The 25,959-nt window shown below is 36.6% G+C and overlaps 1 long non-coding RNA gene across 1 annotated transcript in view; it reads right to left on the reverse strand.

The window, feature by feature from the left end:
- Positions 1 to 1,513: 1,513 nt before the first annotated feature.
- LOC105523933 overlaps positions 1,514 to 25,959 on the reverse strand; it is a 90,357-nt gene continuing 65,911 nt past the window's right edge. Inside the window, exons 3-4 of the long non-coding RNA XR_001003670.1 lie at positions 5,730 to 5,833; positions 1,514 to 1,880 (exon numbers count right to left, since the gene is read on the reverse strand). This is a non-coding gene — a long non-coding RNA (uncharacterized LOC105523933). The remainder of the gene's footprint in view (positions 1,881 to 5,729; positions 5,834 to 25,959) is intronic.

A 25,959-nucleotide genomic window follows, 5' to 3' on the forward strand; every position in this document is an offset into this window, starting at 1 on the left:
TGCTGCAATAAACATATGTGTGCATGTGTCTTTATAACAGAATGATTTATAATCCTTTGGGTATATACCCAGTAATGGGATTGCTGGGTCAAATGGTATTTCTGATTCTAGATCCTAGAGGAATCGCCACACTGTCTTCCACAATGGTTGAACTAATTTACACATCCACCAACAGTGTAAAAAGCGTGCATAAAGGGCACTTTTCAAAGTAGAGCCTAAAGACAGTAAGTAGTTTTCTGTGGTTTCTTTCATTTCTTTCGTTTGGTTTCTCTTTTCTTTTCTTTTCTTTTTTCTTTTCTTTTCTTTTCTTCTTTTCTCTTCTCTTCTCTTCTCTTCTCTCTCTCTCTCTCTCTCTCTCTTTCTTTTTCTTTCATGTGAGTAGATAATAACCGTTACCTTCATGCTCTGTTCAACCCTGAGAAGAGCTTTTCAAGCTGTATTCCAGAAATGTAACATTAAAGTCATGCCGAGAGCTTTTCCTTTTAAAGCAGGTAACAGCTTATTATATAGATGTGGGGAGATATCATTTAGCTACACTCCAGCTACACTCCTGGCCTGAGTCACCCTGACAAATTTTGTATGATTTTCAAATAGGAGAAATGATCTTACTGACATTTTCTTCCAACCTAGAATGGTTTAATTAGGAAACTGGAAGATATGAAACCTCATTTTTCCCCTTACTTGTTGTACCATGTATCTGCTATTGACACTTTTGAAAAAAGACATCATTTTCCACATGTTGGGAAATTTTGTTATATTCGATTTTATAAGTTATACAGCTTAATTATCCCTTATCCAAAATGCTTGGAACCACAAGTGTTTCAGATTTCAATTTGATTCAGATTTTGGAATATTTGCATTCTACATTTTACACTGATTAAATATCCCAAATCCAAAAATCCAAAATCTGAAATGCTCCAATGAGCACTTCCTTTGAACGTCATATCAGCACTCAAAAGAGTTGAATTTTAGAAACATTTCAGATTTCAAATTTTCAGATTTGAGATGCTCAGCCTGTACCAAACAAAACACATACACATAAAATGTTAGAAATGTTTCTATTCATATTAACTTTCTAAAAACTGCATTTTAAAATAAAATTTTAAGAATGAAGAGAATTCAGATGCTGCCTCAAACATTAAATGACACTGTCTGTTCAACTGACACTGCCAAGGGCATAAAAAATACTTGGGTTTGTTATCATGAAATGTTTATATCCTTTTCTCCCAATGTAAGACTTAAAAGAGAGTGTTGGATATTGCAGCAAATTAGTAATTTTAAAGCATAACTTAGTGTATTAACTTAGGAGCAAAACAAATGATGTACATTGATTACTCAGTTGAGTTTGATACATTAACTAGAAATACATAAATGTACGATTACATTTGAAATGGACCATAAGAGTTAAAGTGCTCTAGTTATGTTGAAATACGTTTAACTAAATGTCAATTACACCATTAATATCATTAAAATATCATAGTTTCCAAATAAATGATCACCATTGACCTTTTTTCTTATTTCTGAGCTTATTCATTTAATGTATTTTATTTCTGCTGTAATCAAAATGCTATTCATAAGTAAATAACAACAGAAAAATATGTAAGTATGTAGATAGCAAGAAGGTTTGCATCCGCAGTTTTCCAACTGAGATACAATCCTGAGGCTGCCTAACACTTTCCATGGGATATAAAGACAAAGATAGTTTTATGGAAATAAACTGAGTTAAAATGATTCCCTTTAACAATTTCCCTTCTTCTGCTTCACAAAAGAAAGAAAACTACCTTAGGGGCATAAAAAAATCTCTGGGGCATTACAGAGGCTATTTGAAATGTTAGTGGAGGTATTAAGAGAATTAAGATCATGTCCAGGAAATGCAGTACCTAAAAAAAGAAAAGAAAATTAAGATTAGGTAACAAATCATTTTTTTTTTCAATTGAGGGGTATTCAATTATTTTTCTTAAAAAAAATGTAAAGAGTCTAATTCAATTGTCAATGATAGGTCACTAAAAGTGCTTTTGATATGAGACTACTAGTTAGGATTCTTCAGATAAACAGAACCAATAGGAGATAGAGATAAAGATATAGATAGAGACAGAAATAGAGATAGAGATAGAGACAGAGATAGAGGGGGGACAGAGATAGAGATGGAAACAGAGAGAGACAGAGATGGAGATACATAGAGAACTATCTTTTGTTTTGTTTTGTTTTTTTGAGACGGAGTCTCATTCTGTCACCCAGGCTGGAGTGCTGTGGCCGGATCTCAGCTCACTGCAAGCTCCGCCTCCCGGGTTCACGCCATTCTCCTGCCTCAGCCTCCCGAGTAGCTGGGACTACAGGCGCCGCCACGCCACGTCGCCCGGCTAGTTTTTTGTATTTTTTAGTAGAGACGGGGTTTCACCGTGTTAGCCAGGATGGTCTCGATCTCCTGACCTCGTGATCCGCCCGTCTTGGCCTCCCAAAGTGCTGGGATTACAGGCTTGAGCCACCGCGCCCAGCCATTGTTACACACTCCTTAGAGAACTATCTTAAGGAACTGGCTCTTGCAGTGGGGTTAACAAGTCTGAAGTTTGTAAGACTGGCTGGCAGGCTGGAAATTCAGGTAAGAATTGATATTGCAGTCTTGAAACCAAAATCTACAGAGCAGTCAGCAGGCTGTAAACTCAGGCAAGGTTTCTATGCTGGCTGCAGTCTTAAGGTAGAATTGCTTCTTTTTTGGGAAACCTCAGTCTTTTCTCTTAAGACGTCCAATAGAATAAACGAGGCTTAGCCACATTATTGTAGGCAATTTGCTTTACTCAAAGTGTATTGGTTGTAAATGTTCATCACCTCTACAAATACCTTCATGGCAAAATCTGGACTAGTGTTTGACCAAATAAATGGGCACCATAGCCTTGCCAAGGTGACACATAAAGTTAACCATGACAGAGATATATGTGTTTTTTGCATATGACTTGAGTCAATAAAACTGACTGACATTACTGTAACAAAACTTTCATTCTCATCTACTTATTCAAGTGAATATAAGCTTTTCATCTCTAAGGAGGAGAAATAAAGCAAAGTTGATGCTCAACCCTGCCTATCAATTAGTAATATTCATCCATGTCTACAATAAGCTAATTATTTTAAAAAATTATATCTATCCCCCTAAGAAATGCATTTGCTTAATAATTATGTATCAAAATGTGTAATATATTCATGCCATTTAGTCCTATTTTGTACTAATAACTATAATGAATACTCAATCCAAAAGAAACATTTGAACAGTTAGAACCTACGGACATGAATTTTTAAAATTAGTTCCCAAATGCGTACTCATGTATTTGTTGCTGAGTAATATGATTAATAAGGAATTTTTAAGCATAAAAATCAATTAGGTTATAATTCAGATGCAGAAATACAAGTACGAAGAAAACTACAAGTGAAAAAATGGAAGATTTTAAAGCATAAAAATATATTGAATTAAGAAACAATTCTGTGGGGGGATGGAATGGAAATAAAAGAACAAAGAAAACTACAAATGAAATTTCTGGTTTGAAAAGCATGGTCATCTAGTTTTGAATGGGTTATAGCTAGTAACATATTGCTATGGTTTTTGTTATATTGAGTGCTTTTAAAATAGCTTTATTCTAAAAGGTCAATATTTATATTATACTGAAAATTACACCCCTTATTGTTTTTAGTGATGAAAAGAAATTTTAATGTCCATTTAAATGTGCAGGAGGGTATATAGCTTTTTAGAATTCTTTTAGCAGGTGTGTAAGAAAAAGATTAGGAGACTACTGTCATACACGATATGCCTTAAGAATACAAAAACATTTCTGTCAAGAAATAACTGTGCTAAGTGGAGGAAATTTTTCAAGTTCTCAAGTCTACATAATATACTGCTACAACACAACCGAACCTTAGAGATCATCTTATGCAGGTTCATTACGAGAAAATCGGGCCCAGAAAAGGTAATAAGAGGGTCTCTTCACCCACTCTAATATCTTTGCCAACATTGTGATGTAGAGACCTCTTGCTGAGATGATCTGGCACAGCATCCTGCTATGCAGACAAGGATGTAAGGGGCAAATATACAGCATCAGAATGGTACATGTGAACATTGTACTGGAATTTTGTTAAGAAATTTTATTTACTTAGCACCTCCAAGTTTATCATTTTTTGCTAAGGATAGATTAAAAGTTTGTCTCTGAACTTTCAGAATTTAACAGATATTAATATGGACCTATTTGACAGTCTGATCCTGGCATATAAACCCCTGAAGTATAAAAAAATGGCTACCGAAGGTCATGCCCTTCAGATCCCAAATGCTAGAATCGAAGGGGAAGCTGAGTGCTTTACCTGAGGCAAAGTGCTTAATATAATCATGACAAGGCTTTCTAAAAGAAAATATGGAGAGAAAATACCAAAGCAGTATTGTATTCATTTGTATCAGTTTATATTAGGGTAATAATGTTGTAGGTGAGTTTTTTCTTTTCTTTCTTTTCTTTTCTTTCTTTCTTTTTTTTTTTTTAACAAATTTTGTTTAATGGGATCATATTACTTTTACAACAGAAGATTGTTTTCAGAAATATTCAGAATTTCTACGTTTCTTCACATTCACAAAATTTGGGGAGTAATAGACTGAAAAGCAGTATCGGGGAGGAGAAGATAAATAAGTTTAGAGCTTTAAATAGAGATCTACTAAGGAATATAAGGACTGATAAGAAATAAATATCAAGGCATTTATGCCTTTACATTTTCTATTTAATACAATTATTTCATGTAATCAATTGAAAAAGAGATAAAGCCCCACCCTGCTGGGTTGTGACACATCAGACTTAGCCCCAAAGTAGTATCACTGTCAAAGAGGCACAATCCAAACAGGCAAAAAAAGTTTCAGTGGAATTTCATTCCTTAGTTAAACCTCTGTAAAGACAGTAAGGGGATCAATTTCTAGGCACTCAGCAAAATGTTGCAGTTAGCACATCTTGTTTTCCCTTCTCTTCTCCAGTGCTTTCAAATTCCACATCCACTAGAGCCTTTCATTTGCCAAACCCAAGGTAAGAGGCAAAAAAGAAAAGAAAAAATCAATCAATCAATCAATCAATAAAACCTTTCTCTTCAATCCCCAGTCTGAAACTGTCTCTCTTTCCCAACTCATTGATTTGCTGAGATTCAACCACTTTGCTGGGTCCTCCTCACCTTTCCCCTTCTCAAGTTGGTGATGGATATGGGTTGGATTGGGAGAGTGGGAGTAGGCTGGGAGTTACAGGATTGCTGAATCATCTTGCTTCATCTTTACCTTTATAAAATTTGTTAAAATTAAACTTTTACTCACAAAATCATAACAGATACACTGTATCATTTCCTGCAACGTCAACAACAACAACAACAAAAAATCCAAATTTGTAGTGAACACCACCTTCTTTTAAAAATTACAGACAAAAACTCGTGGAGTCGTTGAAACCCTGTGACGTGTTTACTTCAGGGAAATCTGTGTTGATATGCATGTGTGCCATGTCAGAATCACTCACTACAGGAGTACAGATGCAATGTCTGCAGAAGCATACAGAAGCCACATAGCACTGCTTGGAAAGATCCATCAGCACCAGCCATTTGCTTTTTCTCATCTTTGCTTAGAAAATTTCTCTTCCAGCCACCACAACTGGGATATCTCCTGCTCAGTGGTAAATCACTTTTATTTCATAAAATGGCCTCTTAGAGCAGTTTTTAATCTATTTTACTACCATGATAATCTGCCTGATCACGCTGATGTCTTCAAGGTGACAACACCCACTGCACAATTCTAAGCCTCCTGGATCACATCACAGCCTCTTCACTGCCTTCACTGCTGCAATGTAGCAAATAGCAAATCATTCTTGAATTGCTGAAAAAAAAGATGAATACATTTTTAAAAACCTTCAGAACAATTCCAAAAAAGGCATGAATAAATTTTAAAATACTTTCAAAACAATTTCATTGTTTGATATTTATTTTCTGGATAAATGATCTGCATAATTTAGCCATTGTTTCCTCCACCCAAATAAAACAGAGAAAGAAGAAAAGATATGAAAGAGGTAACTGGAGAAAGATACACAGTCAAGACATTCTATAGATTGGCCCCTAGAAAATATATTCTTTCACTCTGCCTGAATTGTCACATTGAATTAGCCAGACTACATAAAACTCCACTGTTGGAGATACTTTGGGTTAACACATATCTTCCTTTAAAGCACAAACAATCTTGTTTAAATCAGCTGATTTTCATACTAAAAGGTGATTAGGAAGAGTCCATAAAAGATGGATTTTATTTGAGAGGTATGAAGGGTTTTTGTAGGGGAGAAATAGGTAATATTGGATCAAGGAGGCCTTCCAGGAGAAGGGAAGGGTCAAATATCATACTTATAAACCTAGGAAAGCACTGAAGAGAGAGTCTAAAGTATGAGCAGAGAGTTATGATACAAAAGATACTCTATGAGCATTATATTTTACCCAGGGCAGTGTTTTGCCCTGGAAAAGAGGAGGAAATGTCTTCTAGCACTGAATACTACCCACAGACCCTCTTCATGGATGAGCCCTCCTCCCTGTCTAGCTTCTATTCAGTTATTCACTTATGCAACATTTATTAATAGTCCTCTGTTTATAAATTACAAGAAGAGTTAGATGGGGATTTGGGGGCTGGTTGATAAGCTAGCTATCATCTACAGCTCGACTTCATGGGGAAATGTGCACCAAGTACCCTAATATATGAACTCAACTTATTGTGAGAAATGCATATAAGAAATGTCAGTATATTTTTAGAAAGCAAACAGAAAGTGGAAAAAAATTTAGCTACTTATAAGTAGCTAAATAGAATGCGTACATTTTATTGTCCTACTGAAACAATATATATATTTTTAGTCATTTATACAGTAATATAAATTAGTTTAATCTGATTGATTTTTTTCCTAATTCTTAAGCTAATACTATTGCCAGGAAGGGGAAATTTATTTTGGTTTGAGATCTAGGCAGAAAACATCATTTTTTAATATGGATCACGTTTGGAGGTTTTACAGGCCGAGATACAGAGATGAAGAAAAACAAACAAACAAACAAAAACTTAGGGCAGTTTAAATATAAAGCTCTGCTGAAAACCCAGTAGGAACTCAAAAATGTTTTTGGACAAATAGGCTATATATGATCAACTCAGGAGTGAAACATTAAGTAGAGAGATATTCCATTCCATCTCATTTGTATTTATTAGGGACTACTCTATGGAAAAATAATGGAAGACTGCTGGTTGGTGAGTTTGAGGAGAAGGTGCCACAATCTAGCATATCCTACCTGAGGTATTAACTCAGCCAGAACAAAAGAAGCAGAGGGGAGAGGGTTCTTATGGAATTATAAAAAGTAACTCAATGCTAGCATTAAGTCTTTAAAGGAGTTTGTTGTTAAAAGGAATGAGACACTGAGGCTTCGAATGACTTAACAAAATACATTTCACACCCTGAACTAGGCCTTCTATTTTAGACCAGTTGTATATCTCTCAGTTTGTCTCCATTTATAAACAGAAGAACACACTGAATTAGGTCATTAATAAGACACACACAATGCACTGCCTTCTCAGTATAAGCAACCATGAAAATTCATTCTGGGGAAAAGTAAACCTGTCCTTCAACATTTCAGTTGTTGAAGGTTGCGCTGAATTAGATTGCAAAGATTACATAATGTCTCTGGGGGTTGCAGGCCTTTCATCCTCTCAGCTGGCATGAAAACTGCTAGGTGCTCTCAAACAGCACTAGAATTAATGCGTGCGCACGTCCTATCAGTTCGTTTATACAACACATCCTTGGCTTTTAAGAAATGAACTTGATTAGCCTTCCTCCCAGTAATATTCTGTCATTGTCCAAGACTAGGGGAAGTAGGTTCTCACTTTAAGAGATTTTAATCCCTGTAAAGAAGAGTTCTTAAAAGGATCAGAATTGTGGAATATCAGAGTTCAATCAATCTTAGAGTATTTTGTAGACTAAACCCCTCTTTTTATAGATGAAGCCACTGAAGATCAGAAAATTATTTGTCCAGAATCACACACTTAGCTAATGGAAGGAGAGATGCCAGGTCTTAGCCTATTGAGATTCAGGTTTACATACTTACATACTAAAACTATGCTGTACAGTCTCCAGGGAACTTCTTAAAAGTGAAATTCCCATATGCCACTCCAGACAATTCATCAAAATCTCTGGGTGAGGAAACTTGGCTTCTGTATTTTTTTTAACTTTCCCAGGCAGTTCTAATGTGGAATCAGTTTGGAAATCACTAGTCTAGAAAAAGAGTCTATCATCTTTGGCAAAGACAAACAAATATCTCCCTTTCTCTAGCATGTTCTTGGTTCTTGGTGTTCTTGGACCTATTGTCCGGGGTCTAACTGTTGATAGAAACCCCTTTCACACTCAGAAGTGCCCCAGTATGCATGTCCCAAGCTACATCCTATCTTGAATCTATTTGACTTTTAGGCATTGAAATGACATCTCCCATGGCAAATGCAAAAGTGCCCCTAAAGAGTTAAAAAGTTATAGCTATGAGTCATGGTGCCAAAAAAGAATACAATTTATCAGCTACTCTGGAATTCTCCCCTTAAGGAAGAGATATTTCTATGTCTGTATTGAATGTTGGCTTCCTAAGCCTAAGGTGACAATGTAGCCAGGTTTTGAAAGACTTTGGGAAAGCTTTCTGGGATCTCCCTAAATTTAATATTACAGGAGTTCCCTACTTCCCTTAACAACAAATAGCAATTTATTAATGTTAGATGCAAGAGGAATAAAGGAATCCTGGCACAAAACCAAGTTATTAACGAAAATGCCTACATATGTGACATATCCAGAGAACTCATTCGTACCATTAAAGGAATTGTTAACTTCCTGCATGTTTTTTTTAATCTCCATTTCTATTTGTTGTTATTGTTTATTTTAGTCAGGATATTTTCAGTTTGAAATAACAGAAATGCAATTCAACTAGCGTGTGGTAAAAATTAATTTATTGACTATATAGAAGGGAAGAAAATGAATGGTCCCAGCATCAAACATTTTGCACTAACCTAATAGATTCAGGACTAGATCACCTTGAAACATCACAATGTACTCCATATATATGTACAACTATTACATGCCAATTAACAACAAAATTGTAAAAATTAGCCTTTTCCTCACGTTTCAGCTCTGCATCTTTCTAGGTGTGGACCTCATTCTCTCATATTGTTGGCAGGCTGTAGCCACATGATGAGTAGGATAGTTTCTAGGGGTCTTAGGTTTCTATCCTTCCAGTAAGGGGACCACAGAGGTAAGAAACAATTTTCCAACCTCGTCCCAATAGGAATATCCCAAGGAGTCTGATTGATTGATCGATGTCATTAAGTTACCTCTCAGCCAATGTATGCAGCCAGGAGAATGAGTGTTTCTGTTTGCCACGACTGTTACTCCCATCCACTACCGGGGTATATAAGGAAGGGGCCTATAATATAACTAGGAAGGCGCATATGGGAAAACTTGTTGTGCAGTTTAAAACAATAACTACCACAAAATAATCCCACCATCCTCATAGAGCCTCAAAAAATAAACACTTCAATAGATTAGTAGAGAAAATATCAAAACATATTTAGGGGTAGACCTGCTTGCTTCTAAATTAAAGGTAAGAGGTATGCTGGATGAAAAAATATAAAGCTTATTCTTCTAAATGCACTGTCCCAAATTCATTGAAATGGAGTGAGAATATCCTTTCTTCACATAAGCACCTGAACCTCTATTGGGAAGTTGCCATTAGAAACGCAGTTACATACGAGTGAAAAAGCAGCTGAAATCTCTCTTTTATTCTAATAGGATTCTGAGTGCAGATGGAGGAGCATTAAATTACACAGGAAGTCTAGAAAAGAATGAAATCCAGACCCAGGATGTCCTAACCCTTCCCTGACCCTTAAAAACAAAAACCGCGCAATTGGCATTTTCATGCTTTATATTCACTTATCAGGTGGTAGCAAGAATTTGTGGATTACTGAAATGGAGCGTAAAGAAAACAGGTAAAAAAAAAAAGGTGGGGCATATGAATAGGGATTTAATTCTTTCTCTGATAAATTTTAGAATATATTTCTTAGACCTTTGTCTCTGAGTTGGAGCTACATTCAAATGTGAACAGAAATATTGATTGAACACAGCTGGTGAGCATTTTAATCTCACAGTCCAAGAGGATGAAGCAGGAGCCTGTGAACTCCTCTCCAGTATAATCTCTGTTTATTATCAGATGTTTTCATACATTCAGTTCTGCTCTAGGAATGCACTTTCAACACTTTGTAAATAAGAAATAGTAAATGTGAATGAGTCTGTAATTAATTTACAAAGAATAAAACTGAGGCATGAAGAAGTTGGTCTCCTTCTGAGAATTCCCGTAAATTATCATGGAGTCAAAAAATCAAATCCTGAAGGAGGATATGGTCAGTGCATTTGCAATGTTAGAGAAGGAAATGTTTTTCCAAGCTCAGCTACTAACTACTGTACTCATTTCTATGCTTCAGGGAGCAACCTGTGATTCTTTAGATCAATATTTCTCCAAGTTTCAAATGTTAATATAAATGCACATTATTGGCTATCACCCCATCTTTGCTGATTTAGTATCCATGAAGAAAGGGCCTGTCCTAGAACCTTCATTTTAATAAGCATCCTCACATATTTCTTAAGCAAGCTAAACTTTAAGAACTACTGCTTTACTATTTATTAATTACCAGTACACTATTTTCTACCTCTAGTATATGATTTATTTTTCTCTTTATATTTAACTTTTAATAAAAACAACATGTGACCAGTATTGCCTTTTGTTCCTTAAGGAACTTAGGAAAGCATTCCTTAAGCACAATTCAAGGTATATCTAGCCTACATGAGACATATAAACAAAAATTCTCTATTATCCATTCAACAATTATTTACTGAATAATTATTTTGTGACAAGCTCCACTTACTGTACTGGAGACAGAACAATGATCAAATAGACAAAAATCACTGCCTACATGGAATGTATTTCTAGGTGAAAGAGAGGTTTCTAATAGGACTTAAAAGATGAAAATAGGCCGGGCGCGGTGGCTCAAGCCTGTAATCCCAGCACTTTGGGAGGCCGAGATGGGCGGATCACGAGGTCAGAAGATCGAGACCATCCTGGCTAACACGGTGAAACCCCGTCTCTACTAAAAATACAAAAACTAGCCGGGCGAGGTGGCGGGCGCCTGTAGTCCCAGCTACTCGGGAGGCTGAGGCAGGAGAATGGCCGAAACCCAGGAGGCGGAACTTGCAGTGAGCTGAGATCCGGCCACTGCACTCCAGTCCGGGCGACAGAGCGAGACTCCGCCTCAAAAAAAAAAAAAAAGATGAAAATATACAATATGTTAGATAATAATACTTTCTAAGGAAAAAATAAAACAGAATATAGCAATAGGTAGCACATAGGTGCTATGGTTTGAATGTATCCCCTCCAAAATTTACGTGTTAGAAACTTGTTCCTCAGTGCAGCAGTGTTGAGGGAGCAGGCCTAATGAGAGCCATTTAGATCATGAAGCTTCTGCCATGCCCCTATAAAAAATACTCATGGGAGTGGGTTCTCTCTCTCTTGCTTTTCTGCCACGTGAGGACACAACATTCCTTCTCTCTGGAGGAAGCAGTGCGTGAGGTGCCATCTTGGAACCAGAGAGACCAGGCTCTAATCTGACCACACCTTAATCTTGAACTTCCCAGTATACAGAACTGTGAAAGAATAAATTTCCATCCCTTATAAATTACCCAGTCTGTGTAATTCTGTTATAGCAACACTAAACAAACCAAGACAATAGGTGAGAGGAAAACAGTATTTGAAATTTTAGACAGGGCAGTCAGGGAAGTTTCCACTAAAGAAGGTAACATTTAATTTCAGGCCTTAGAAGGTAAAGAAGTGTGGATATTTGGGAAAGGAGAATTTCTGGCAGAGACCACCAAATGCAAAGATCCTAAAGGAGCAAAAAGCATGCCTGGTATGTTAGATGAAGACGAAAGAGATCATTGTGCGGGGAGCAAAGTGAATGAGAGAGCAGTGGCAAATAAGGTCAGAGAGCTGGAGAAGGGCAGATCAAACAGTATCTTACAGGTTCTTCTAAAGACTTTGGTTACATTATAGATGAGATGGGAAGCAATTTGGACTAAAGATTCTGAACACTGTTCTTTCTATTTAGAAGGCAAAAGTAAGAGAGGGAGTATAATAGCGTGGCTTAGAATGCAAACCCCTGACTGGAGGATTTTTACTTCTGGCAATACCTAGTTCAGTGATTTGGGCCAAACCTGCTAAACATAATAAAAAATACTAGCTAATATTTTTTAACCTCCTAAGTGCATTAAATAACTAACAATGCAATTAGGAATTATCAAATTTAGGATAAATTTGGAAGAAAACGGGAATCTAAAGAGATGAGCCTAACATTCAAAATCACCCCACCAGTGGGCATTTGTAAATCCAAAAAGAGATGATTAAAAGGTTGTGCAACACTTTTTACAATGTCACTTGAATAGGAATATATAAGTAGTGGTCAAAGTTGGTGAAACTAGAAAAGAAGTCCCCATTTAATTTGGGGCTCAGAAGGGCTGCAAACTGCATTCCATGAATAAGTGAACAGGAAATAATGAAAGAACTATATGGACTGCAGCATCTCTCTACCATCAAATTTTCTGGGTAACACAGAATATCTCAAATCCTAAAATTAGATTTTGGAGATACTAGATTAGTACTGCCACCAGGCACATAAAAGACAAAAAGTAAATCTTCCCTGGAGGAATTAACATCATCTTAGGCCTCAAATTATTTCTGTAAATAATTTTTTTCAAATACACTATGCAGCACCTAATCAAAGATAACAAGAAACATGAGGAAACAAGATAAAATGAATAAGATCTGGTACAAATAACAGTCAGCAGAAACATGCATAACTTCTTCAGTTAGTAAAGTTGTCGGAAACAGAACATAAAACAATTACCATGTCCATGAAGTGAAGCTAAAAGGCCAACTTTTAAGTTTCCAAAATGAGCTGGAAACTGTAAAAAGTAAACACTGCTTATTTTAAAAAAGAATTAATTTGATATTGAACATTCCCAGCACAAAGAAATGATAAATATTTGAGATGATGGAAATGCTAATTACCCTAATCTGATCACTATACATTATGTGTATGGAAACATCACTAGTACCCCCACGAATATGTACAGTTATTACCTATGGATTAATAAAAAAACAAAAAAGGAAATTCTAAAGCTAAAAATACAAATAAGCTAAATTAATAACTCAGTGGATGAGTTTAAGAACAGATTAGGCCAGCCGCAGTGGCTCAAGCCTGTAATCCCAGCAGTTTGGGAGGCCTAGACGGGCGGATCACGAGGTCAGGAGATCGAGACCATCCTGGCTAACACGGTGAAACCCCGTCTCTATTAAAAAATACAAAAAAAAAACTAGCCAGGCGATGAGTTTAAGAACAGATTAGGCCAGCCGCGGTGGCTCAAGCCTGTAATCCCAGCAGTTTGGGAGGCCTAGACGGGCTGATCACGAGGTCAGGAGATCGAGACCATCCTGGCTAACACGGTGAAACCCCGTCTCTATTAAAAAATACAAAAAAAAAACTAGCCAGGCGAGGTGGCGGGCGTCTGTAGTCCCAGTTATTCGGGAGGCTGAGGCAGGAGAATGGCGTAAACCTGGGAGGCGAAGCTTGCAGTGAGCCGAGATCGCGCCACTGCACTCCAGCCTGGGCGACAGAGCTGGAGACTCCGTCTCAAAAAAAAAAAAAAAAAAAGAACAGATTAAAGAAAGATGGAAGATAGGTCAGGAAGAACTACTCACAATGATACACAGACAAAAATTTGAAAAATACAGTAAGGAGGGTTTGAGTCATAGAGAAAACAATGAAAGATCTAGCGTACCTTTAATTGGAGTTGTAATAAAAGATAAGAGAGTGGGACAAAAATATTTACATAATATTGGCTGACAATTTTCCAAAATTGATAAAAGAAGCAAGCCACAGCTTCAAGAGACTGCAGGGCAGATTAAAGGAAATTTACACAGAGATACATCATAGCAAAACATAAAATCAAATAAAAAAAGAACAACCTTAAAAGCATCCAAGGGAAAAATAAAATATAAATTCTTTTCCAAGGAGCAACAGACTAACAGATGAGTTTCCAAGAGCACCAATGAATGAAAACTTAAAGAGTAAAATATCCTTAAATATCTTTAACATACCAGTAGAAACACAACTTTCTACTTAGATTTTTATACTCAGCAATATCATTCTTCAAAAATGAAAGCGAAATATATACATTTTCAGATAATGAAAAATTGATATTCAAAGTTAATTCAAAATCAACTTCCAGTAATAGTAGGAGATAAGTGGCTCTGCAAACCTGCGGCAGATAGCAATTATAAAACATTAAAGACATTAAAATTGCCTAAAGTTACTAAGAGGTATCTAAAAGCATAAATAAAAATACAAAAACTGAGTGGAAGAGCTAAGAATTGTGAGCTCACAACATAAAAATCACAGAGATCCAAATGCAGAATCTGAACTACTTAAATGCCTGACTGATAACTATTCGTATATTTTGAGAGTCCAGGAGACACCACAGACAAGTAGGCAGAGGGAAGAAAATGTGTATTCTTGAAAAATATAGTGATATAGAGCAGAATCTATGAATTGGATGCTTTTCTTAAAAAAGCATATTCCCAATTATGAAAAGTTCAAGTAATAGAGAACCTAAACATCAGAATACAGATCCCAAAGCAAACAAACCTGCAGGAAACTACTTGTGTCATAGAACCATTCCATGCACTTTTTGCCCTGTTCTGTCTTTGCACTGCTTTTAAAACCTGGTTCTCTGTGGATTTTCCCTATGCTGAAAAACTTGGTAGTTAGTTAAGTATTTTGGCCCATGTGGCACTCACTTCAGAGACAGTTATAATGTCTATAAAAATATTCAAAGAATTGGCCAGGCACAGTGGTTCACGCCTGTAATCCGAGCACTTTGGGAGGCCGGGGCAGGCGGATGACCTGAGCTCAGGAGTTTGAGACCAGCCTGGCCAACATGGTGCAACCCCATCTCTACTAAAAATACAAAAATTATCCAGGCATGGTGGTGCATGCCTGTAATCCCAGCTACTAGGGGGCTGAAGCAGGAGGATCGCTTGAACCTGGAAGGTGGAGGTTGCAGTGAGCCAAGATGGTGCCACTGCACTCCAGCCTAAGCAACAGAGTAAGACTCCGTCTCAAATTAAAAAAAAAAAAAAATTCAAAGGATTGAAGAAAAATATGGTGTCAATCAATAAATAGGCATTTTATAGTTTTAACATTTGTACTTCTTTGGCTTTAGAATTATTACTTAACAATTTTTATTTCTGACAAGAAATAATATTTCTTAATATAATATTTATTGTAATAAAATATAATATAATAGTCATATAATAAAATTATTGTGGTAATATTTGTATTATTATAAATATAATATTTATTTCAACCAAGAAATAAATATTATTGTTAAATAATAATTATAAAGCTGAAGAAATGCAAATGATAAAAACCATAAAATCTCCTAGATGTGCAAAACAACACATCAGAGATGCCAAAAACCACAGAGAATTAGTCAACAGAATTGATTGAACTAGTCAGTTAAATAAGAAAAAAAGGAAAGAATAAAAAGGTTAAAATTGATGAATTGAACTACATTAAAATGAAGAACTTCCATTAATCAAAAACACTATTACTGAATATTCTCACTTATAAACAACTCTAAACAACAAGAACACACAGACACAAAGGGGGAAAGCAGACGCTGGGGCCTTCTTGAGGGTGGAGGTGGGGAGGAGGGAGAGGATCAAAAGCTGCCTGTGGAGTATGATGCCTATCACCTGAGTGATGAAATAATCTGTACACCAAACCTTGGTGACACACAGTTTACCTATATATAACAAATCTGCATGTGTGCCCCTACACCTAAAATAAAAATTAAATAACAAAAAGAAAAAACAAATCTGTTGAGGATGTGGAGAAATTGGAACTCCTCTGTACTGTTGGTGGGAAAAAAAAAATGATGCAGCCACTATGAAAAATTGTGGAGATTTGTCAAAAGTTAAAAACGAGAATTATTATCCAGCAATCTCATTTCTGAGGACGTATTTAAAGTATGCAATGTAGACCACGGAAGAGATAGTTGCACACCCATGTTTATTGCTGCATTATTCATAAAAGCCACAAGGCAGAAGCAACCCAAATGTCCCTTGACATGAACAGTTAAAGAAAATGTGGCACATACATAGAATGGAATATTATGCGACCTTAAAAAAGAAACCTTGTCACATTCTATGATAAAGATAAACCTTAAGAATATTATATTAAGTGAAATAAGCCAATAACAAAGTAATAAACACTGTAGGATTTTACTTATATGAAATAATCTTAAGTAGCCAGTCTCATAGAAACAGAAAGTAGAATGATGCTTGTCAAGGGCTAGGGACTGGGTAAAATGGGCAGTTGTTACTTAAAGGATATTGAGTTTTCGTTTGGCAAGATATAAAAGTTCTAGAGGTCTTTTGCATACAATGTGAATATAGTTAACACTACTGAGCTGTACACTTTAAAAGATTTAAAATGGTAAATTTTATGTTGTGTGTGTTTACCAAAATTAAACACAAAACATGTAACTAAAAAAAACTATAAAAGAGTAAAAATGCAAGTTGTAGAATGAGAGAAGACATATAAATCTAACTGAGATCTCATATCAGGACTACATTAAAAACTTCTGCAAACTAATATGAAGGAGAGATGACTATGGTAAAAAGCATATTGTAAAAAGAATGGACAGGAAACCTGAAAAGGGAATTCAAAGAGAGACATCCAAATGACTTGTAAACAGGAAAAGATTCTCAACTTCATTAGTAATTAAGAAAACACAAATTAAAGACAAAATATGTTCTCACTACATATTTGTCAGAATGACTAAAATTAAAACAACGAAAATTCTCACACTCTGCTGGTGGGAATATAAATTGGTCAAGAATTTGGAAAATCATTTGACATTAACTGCCAGAGTTGAACATACACATATCCTATCATCCTCAGCAATTCAGCTTCTAAGTACGTCCCCTGCGTGTGCAACAGGAGACATGTCCCAAGTGTTCGTAGTAACATATTTATAATAACCAAATGCTGAAAATAACCTAAAGGGTCATTAAAAATAGAAGAATAAGTTGTAATATCTTCATTCAATTGAACACCAAAAAACAATGAAAAGGAACAACTATAGAAACAGTTAGGAGTAAATGAACTAAAATTCCAGAGACAGAATCGTCCTTCCTAGATGAGATGTTGATCATGATCTCCAGCTGTTTTCTTCTCTGGGGGTATTTGCTGGTTTCTCTTCTGCTGGTTTCTTTCTGCTTACATTTTTGGCATTAAAATCTCTAGTTGAGACTTTGTTCTCAGCTCATACCAGGAATTGGTAGAGTTTTGGTGGCTCTGAGGAGCTCCTACAATAGATTAAAAAATACAAGAGCCCATTTTTTTGTAATTTTCTTTTCTTTTTTCTTGAAGAGACAAGGTCTCCCTCTGTCACTCTGGCTGAAGCACAGTGGCACTGTCACAGCTCACTGCAGCGTCCTCAAATTCCTGGGCTGAAGTAATCCTTCCACCTCAGCCTCTTGAGTAGCTAGCACTATAGGCATGACACCATACCCAGCTAAGCTTTTTTTTATTTTTTGTAGAGACAGGGTATCACAAATACAAATATTTTGCATTTAACTCTTTTCATACCCCCTCATCATACATATTAATTTTTCTAAATATTTATGTTCTATCACAATTTAATTACCCAAATCAAATATGGCATTTATACCATCTAATTTTTCTTCAGATTTACCTACATATTTCCCAGATATCTTTCTCACCAGTCCTTCTTACATGTCTGAATTCCAACTTACTTTCTTCTTAGAGGACATCATACAAATGTTGAAATACAATTTACATATTATATTAGTTTCCTAGGACTGCTATAACAGATTACCATAAACTTAGTGACTTCAAACAGTAGAAATTTACTCTCTCACAGTTGCAGAGTCCAGAAGTTCAAAATCAAGTTGCTGTTAGGGCCAGCCTCCCTCCGAAGGCTCTATGGGAGAATCCTTGCTTGCCTCTTGTAGCTTCTGATGGTTTCTAGTATTCTTTGGCTTGTGGCAGCATAATTCCAAACTCTCCCTCCAGGTTCACAATGGTCTTTTCTCTGTGTCTCTCGGTGTCTTTTCATTTTATAAGGATAGCAATCACTGAATTTGAGGTGCTAAATCCGGAATAATTTCTTGAGATCTTTATCTAATTACATCTGCAATGACGCTATTTCCACATAAGGTCCGTTTCTGGGATTCTAGGTGGGCATGAATTTTGCGGGGACACTATTCAACCTCTACATGTACCCAACAATTCACCAATTTGTACGGAATAAAATGTAAAATTCATTTTTTTTTGTATATTTAGAATTCTGTAGCCATCTCCCCAATCAATTTCAGAACATTTTCATTGTCCCTAATAGGAACCCTGTACTGTTAAATACATCTTTTAAAATTTTCTTTAGTGAGAAACTTAGTGGTTGCAAATTTTTTCAGTTTTCCAAATCTGAAAATATCTTTATTTTGTATTCATTCTTAAAAGTCAAGCAAAAGTTATAATTCTAGGTTGACATTTATTTTCTCTTAGCAGTTTAAATAAAGTTCCACCATTTTCTGGATCTGTTATTGCTATTGAGAAATCTGCCATTAGTCTAATTGTCATTTGTTTGTAGCATCTGTCCTCTTTCTTTGTTTTTAAAATCTTCCCTTTATTTTTAGACTTCTGCAGTTTCACTATGATATGTTCAGTTATGATTAGAATTTGTCATAATTATCAAATCTTTAAATTTGTATATTTCATCATATTTAAAAAAATAGCCATTATATTTTCACAAATTCCTTCTTTTTATTTTTTATTTTTTTTACTCTCCCCTTCTAGAGATAGACTCAGGTAATGGGGGATCAGATTCCAGTTAGCTCAGCAGGTTGCTCTGTTCTGGTCCCATTTTCAGCAGAGGGGTTGTACTGTACAATTCTGTGACTGACTGTCAAGCCAACTCAGAGAATCGTGCTATTAGTCACAGAAGAAGCTGTGGAGAAACATGAGTTCCTCAGTATAAAGCCATTTCCATGACATTTTGGGGAAAATTCAAAGCCCATGCCTTCCTGAGAGCAGCAGGTATGTTAAGCCATCTTTCCAGATTAAGAACTGTGTTGCTATATTACAAATGAAGAGAAGTGTTCCCTGGAATTATTGCTTGGCCTATAGATAAATATTTGAGTTTAGCAACTGATCTCTATTGGCTTTTTTTCTGAATCTTCCAGAGTAAAAGTGTTATAGAAATCCCATCAATCGTATTTTGCTGTTTCAAAGAAAACACACAATATGTAGCAATTACTGTAGCTGATATCCCAGTATATAATTCTAGTTAATTCCTGCCAGTTATTATGGTTTTTTTACAATATTTATTCTTCAGCAAGCAAAATTCAGTCTCAGAATAAGACATTATCTTATTCATTATGCCAAAAATGAATTTCTAAAATACATTATTAAAATAAACTATTACAAATCCAACTGTCTCAATGGAAGCTGTGTCTTTGTCATAAACCTTACTCAGGATACTTGGAAACTATAATTTGAAAAACAGAAATAAAATATGTCCCAGGGCTATGGTCCATTTGTCAGAACATTTCCACGTACATACTTTAATGTGATCTCGCTACATAATAAAAGATATTTACATATGTTTGGCAGAAGTTCTTGCTGTATTAATGTGTTTTACTTCTCTTTTTTCCAAGAAGGTAGACAGTGTCTTTCTAATATCCTCTCCTCAGTGTGGTGGCCACTGCCAGGCCTGCCCACAGAAAGCCCTTAAGTAGACTTAAATGGAAAACTCAGATAAGGAGAGAATGTCCCTGTGCTAGCAAAGCAACAATTTCATGGCCTGGAACCCAGATTTTTGGCCTGGTTCACATGCTTCCTAGAGAAGGTTAAGTATTACCTTTCAGGGCGATATGTTATTTCTGGGTGCTGATGTGGCTAGAAACACAAAGAACAGCAAGCTCATCCTCAACCTGGCAGGCATTCCCCTTTTCAGGGGCTGCCAAGACCCCTGAGATTGGCTGTGCCTCTGCCTGATATGCGGGGGAAAGCAAGGAGCTGCACCTACATACTTGTGTCCCTGTCTTTATGTGTTTCTGCTTTGCTATTGTGATGCTTCAGGAGTAAGCTGAGTCCAAGTTATAGTTCTTACCAATCCTCAAACCCAAATCAGATTCCATTGTCCAGTCCAGATGCTCAGGGATATTTGTAGGGCATGAAGCAAAAGCTGCTCAAAGGTAATCTTTTGTGAAAGTCTATATCCATTGGAGATATTATGCTAGTTGTCCTGGGGTTTCTTTGAGGGTGAACGTGGCAGTCTGTGTCTTTGTTGGACAATGGGACATGGATGGTCTTGGACAACTGAAGGGAAAGAGAGTTCTAGAAGGTCTACATCTTGCTCCCTGGGAAGCCCAGGGTGGGTAGCAAGCCCACAGAGGAGTTTTGTTCTACACATGGCACAGAAAACACCAAACTATTGAATTTCAGGAGTCTGTGGGTGTTTGTGCCAGGAACAGTAACCACATAGGGCTAGAAATTTGAGGACCTGCCTTCCTTTCCTAAGCACCACATACACCTTCTACATCATCCTAGATGGAGGAAAGAGCCATGGTAAGGATTAATACCTTATTTCTTATCCACTTCTCAGAATAGAGAAACCAGGTCAGGGTTCAAGTTGATTTAGAGAAAATAAAGTAACGGATTATTTCCTCCAGATCTGACCATGTGGCTTATGATTAATACTATATACCATACATATTTACAATTTTTCTTTCAAGCTAAGTAAAATTTCAAGAATATTATCTGTCACTTATACTATACACACATACACACACACAAACGCACACATAGGTATGTACACACACAACAGAACACATTTTTCCTTATTCCATTTCTCTTTTGTGTGTTATTTTTCATTTTCCAAACTCCCAGACTTGTATGGTCTTCCTCCCCATTATTGTGATTCTCCTCTCTATGTTTTTCTCTTCTGTTGCAATATAATCCTTACAAACCCTTTGCAGATGCATCTTTTCCACCCTGTCATTTATCTTCACCTTCTATACCTACCAAGAACCACTGATAACTGTCTCCACTATCATTGGGATAGTGCTGTTGTGCCTCCCTCTTCTACATGATTTTCTTTTCTTTTGAAGTGATACACTCTTCTTTCCTGCTTTGAAACTTTAAATATTTAACTGGTGGACTGAAAAGATGTAGACTTCTTTTGCAAGAAGCTTAGTAGTGAAATGAAAGAAACAGGTTGGGCGCGGTGGCTCACACCTGTAATCCCAGCACTTTGGGAGGCTGAGGCAGACGGATCACTTGAGGTCAGGGGTTCGAGACCAGCCTAACCAACATGGTGAAACCCCATCTCTACTAAACACCAAAAATTAGCCGGGCATGGTGGCACAAGCCTGTAGTCCTAACTACTCAGGAAGCTGAGGCAGGAGAATTGCCTGAACCTAAGAGGCCAAGGCTGCAGTGAGCCAAGATCATACCACTGCACTCCAGCCTGGGGGACAGAGTGAGACCCTGTCTCAAAAATAAATAAAAATAAATAAATAAATAAATAGTTCATTGTAATAGCAAATCGAGAAACAAGCTATATTTAGCATAGGAGAGACATGAAAATGCTTATCCTCAGAAGGAAAAAAGTGAGTAGTAGAGTAGGAGGCATTGACTATGAGAGAAAGAAATGGATAATTAAAGAGCCAATTCCTATAAAAGGCAAGAGGGAGTAATATCAAGGGTAATTTGAAAAAGAAGGGACATTTTAAAATTAGAATAAAGATAAGAATTATTAAATATATAAAAATATTAAATATAAATTCTTAAATATACAGAAATATTAAATATACAAAAAATGTGATGTAAAATTGAAGGAAGTTAATGGGGTTCCTATCACACTTGTCTCACTGTTCTCAACAGAGTAGGAGATATTGTCAGTGGCTAAGAATGAGCTCAGAGCTTAGCAAGTGGAAAAAGTTTGAAATAACAGGAATTCTGAAGAAGTAACAAAATAATAATAGTCACAACAATAGAGATAATAATGGCATTGTAATAAAATAATTGTAGTCTTCTGTTTTGTCCCTCCAGTTAACCTCAGCTTCTGTCATATCCTTCACTTCCTCCATTTGTGTTCTTATTTTAGGGTCTTTGTTCTGTCTGCTGCAAGCCTATTGGCCCCATTCGCTTTCCTTTTTCCATCCCTTGGTTCCTCTATACTCTTTTTCCCTCTTTCTTTCCTCCTCTACTCACAAAGCCAAGTTCTACTGGTTCCTTTTATCTGCAAGAGCTTTCTTCTCCTTATGTTCTTGCTATACCTCACGTTTAATTTCATCTTCACTTTTCCCCACATCCATTCCGAAATCTGTGACTTCCTTGTGTTAATTCCTGAAGCCAAATCTACTGATTTTTCCCTGCCTTTCAAGTCCCGAGGACTTTCTCTTTTTTCATTTGGTAGCTGTTTTCATCTCAGTTATTTCACTTTACCTTCCCTTTTCTACTGCTAGAGATAGGCCAGCTCTTCCTACCTCCTCTGCTCCTCCCTGGGCAACCATGAGGATTTTCATAGCTAGCGTTCCTTTCTCAGAGGTTTTCATAGTCTCATTTCCTAAGGAAGATACTGTCATGCTCTTTCTTCCATCCCAAAAGCTCAATACTTGACAAGTAGACAATTTCTCGAGCTACAGTAAAAGTATATTTTAACCTTAAACTTCTTCCGCCCTTGCCACAATAGTTTAATTCAAACTGGTTTCCCACTTTTTTTGAGGCTAGTGATTTCTTTAAACGAACACTAGCAGTTCTTATATTCAGGCTTTCCTTCCCAAAGATAAAGAACAACCTTCATATTTGGTTGACTAAGTGAATTGTTCCATAAATCCTCTAGCATTCTGTAATTTCCTCCCCCCTGAAACTGGAGGGGAGAAATACAAATCTAGCCTTCAACCCATTTGTGCTTGCTATCTGTGCTCTAACAGACTATTTTCCTAGCCAGATATGTGGCAGAATATAGGCGGCCTCAAATTCTCCGGTACTCTTCTCATGAAGAGATGACTGGATCTATGTCCACGTCCCTAGAATGTGAATAAGTTCTGTTCCTGCTTTGACCAATAGCACGTGGTGGAAATGACGCTGTTTCAGTTTCTGGGCCCAGGCCTTAAAAGACTTACTGCTTCCACTTTCTCTCTATTGGAAGAGTCACTCTTGGCACCCTCAGTCACTGTAAAAATGTCAATCACCTGATAGAGAGACCAAGTGGAAAAGCCTGAGGCCACCTGGAAAGGAAGGGTTCAACTGAGCCTAGACTTCTAGTCATACCTAGGAAGGCCTCAGATATGTTAGTAAAGCCTCCAGGCCAGATCAGCCACTCATAACACTGAGGAATACCAGTCAATGCCATGTGGAGAAGAATCACCCAGCCACTTGCCTAAATTTCCAACAGCAAAGGCATATGTATGTGTAAAATAGAATATGTATTTGCATATGTATATATAATGTCTATATGAAAAATTATTATTGTCTGAAACCACAGTTTGGGGGATAATTTGCTATGTAGTAATAGATGAAGGAGGAAGGTCTTATGGGCACACACAAAGGAATGCCACTCATGCACAAATAGATAAAGTTCATTTGTTCCTCAGTGACCTTAGAATAGAGTATTATCCCCATTTCACAGATCAAGAAAATAGCAAGAGCACTGTAGAATCAGTATAATATAAGGTTAAGAGGGTGAAGTTTGGAATTAGAGCATCTGGTGTCAAAGCCCTCCATTGTCACTTACCAGTTGTACAACTTTCTGAAACTGAATTGGGCTTCACATAGTGTCCAAATGAGTATATTACATTGAGTTATATACCATTAAAAGTAGAAGGCATCTTATTCATTCTTTCTATTTGATAGCACAATAGGGTGACTATGTCAATAATAACTTAATTGTACATTTCAAAATAACCAAAAGAGTATAATTGGATTGTTTATAACACAAAGAATAAGTGCCTGAGGGGGCACATATCCCATTCTCTATAATGTGATTATTTCACATTGCATGCCCATATCAAAACATCTCAGGTACCCCATAAATATATACATATACTACGTACCCACAAAAATTAAAAATTAGAAATCTTGTAAAAAGTAGAAGGGATCTTGGCATCATCTAGTCCAGTGATTTTAAAACCATGCTGCTTCAGAAACTTTTATGTGAAATATAAAACTGAGGATGCATGCCAGTCACCTGGAGCCAGATTCTAGAACAGTGTGCTCCTCACAAAGAGTAGCAGGGAAGGAAGACTCCTTCTGTGATGCTCAAAAAAGTGTGTGGAGGGGGGCAAATGGAGGGTTGGCGAGAGGAATTCTTCATGCCCCATCTCCCAACAGGCCCCAGTGTGTGTTATGTGTGTTGTTCTCCTCCTCCGTGTGTCCATGTGTTCTCATTCATTCAGCTCATATTTATAAGTAAGAACATGTGGTGTTTGGTTTTCTGTTCCTGTGTTCATTTGCTGAGGATATGGCCTCCAGTTCCATCCATGTGCCTGCAAAGGACATGATCTTGTTCTGTTTCATGGTTGCATAGTGTTCCATGGTGTGTATGTACCACGTCTTTATCCATTCTATTAGTAATGGGCATTTGGTTGATTCCATGTCTTTGCTATTGTTGCAGCACTATTAACAATCGGAATTTTCTTAAAAATTATTGCTGCTAAAAGAAAATAAACTAAAATACTAATATTTACTATATCTGTATGTTAAACTAGTACCCAAACCTCTAATTTCAAAAATGAGGAGAGTGCCAGGGGAAGTGACTTTTGCCCAGAATACTCTTGCCCATTCTCTTCAGATATTCCTGCTCATCCCTCAGATCTCAGACAAGACTTCACTTCCTTCAAAAATATTCCTTCCTCTTTGCATGTTCATTTCTGTGACTGTTTCTTTTTCAACTTTTTAATCAAAGTGCTCGCTGCTACATTTCACCAATCTAAGATTCACATTTCTCATATTTTAATATTGCTAAAATGAGGGTACATGATTTAATCGATAACATCACCAACCAGTCATGACACAGTTCTGTAAAAAGTTTCTACTGGGAGCTTCTGGTGACATCAAAAAAAGCATCAAAGCATCAGAGATTCATTACAATGCAGGTTATTTGTAACATGATGATATGCTTAAATGTTTGTTTCTTCTACGGGACTAGAAGCTACAAAAATGCACTTTCTCATTCAATGGTAAAGCTCCACTCTCTGATACATAATACATTCTCGGTGAGCATATGTGGCATTGTCCAAGAAGATTTTACTTTCTATTCTCAGAATGAAGTTGATAAAACATTTAAATACAAATGACAACAACAATTTTCTTGATAATTAAGTTCTTCATTTCCAATGAGTAAAAGTCTTTTCATAGATTAGACACAATTACTTTAAGGTTAGTTTAGTATTTGACAGAGATAAACACACTATAGCACAGAGAGACTGGTATCTTCGAACACTGCAAGTGGTTTTGTAGATTGGTGCCAACTTTTAGAAAGCAATTTTCCAAATTTTATTAATAAGGACTGTTAGTATTGTTTGTTGAAATCTGATTCTGATTAACTTAAGCAAAAAGAAAGATTAAAGGGATCACTGTTGAAGAAATAATTTAACTACCAAAGGGCTATTCTGTGTGGAAATCAAGGACTGAGGATGCATGCCAGAGTGACCTGGAAGCAGATTATGGAGCACAGTGCTGCTCACACAGAGTCGCAAGGGAGAAAGAGCCCTCTG

The sequence above is a fragment of the Colobus angolensis genome, unplaced genomic scaffold, assembly GCF_000951035.1.
Source record: "Colobus angolensis palliatus isolate OR3802 unplaced genomic scaffold, Cang.pa_1.0 Scaffold48, whole genome shotgun sequence".
Classification (NCBI taxonomy): domain Eukaryota; kingdom Metazoa; phylum Chordata; class Mammalia; order Primates; family Cercopithecidae; genus Colobus; species Colobus angolensis.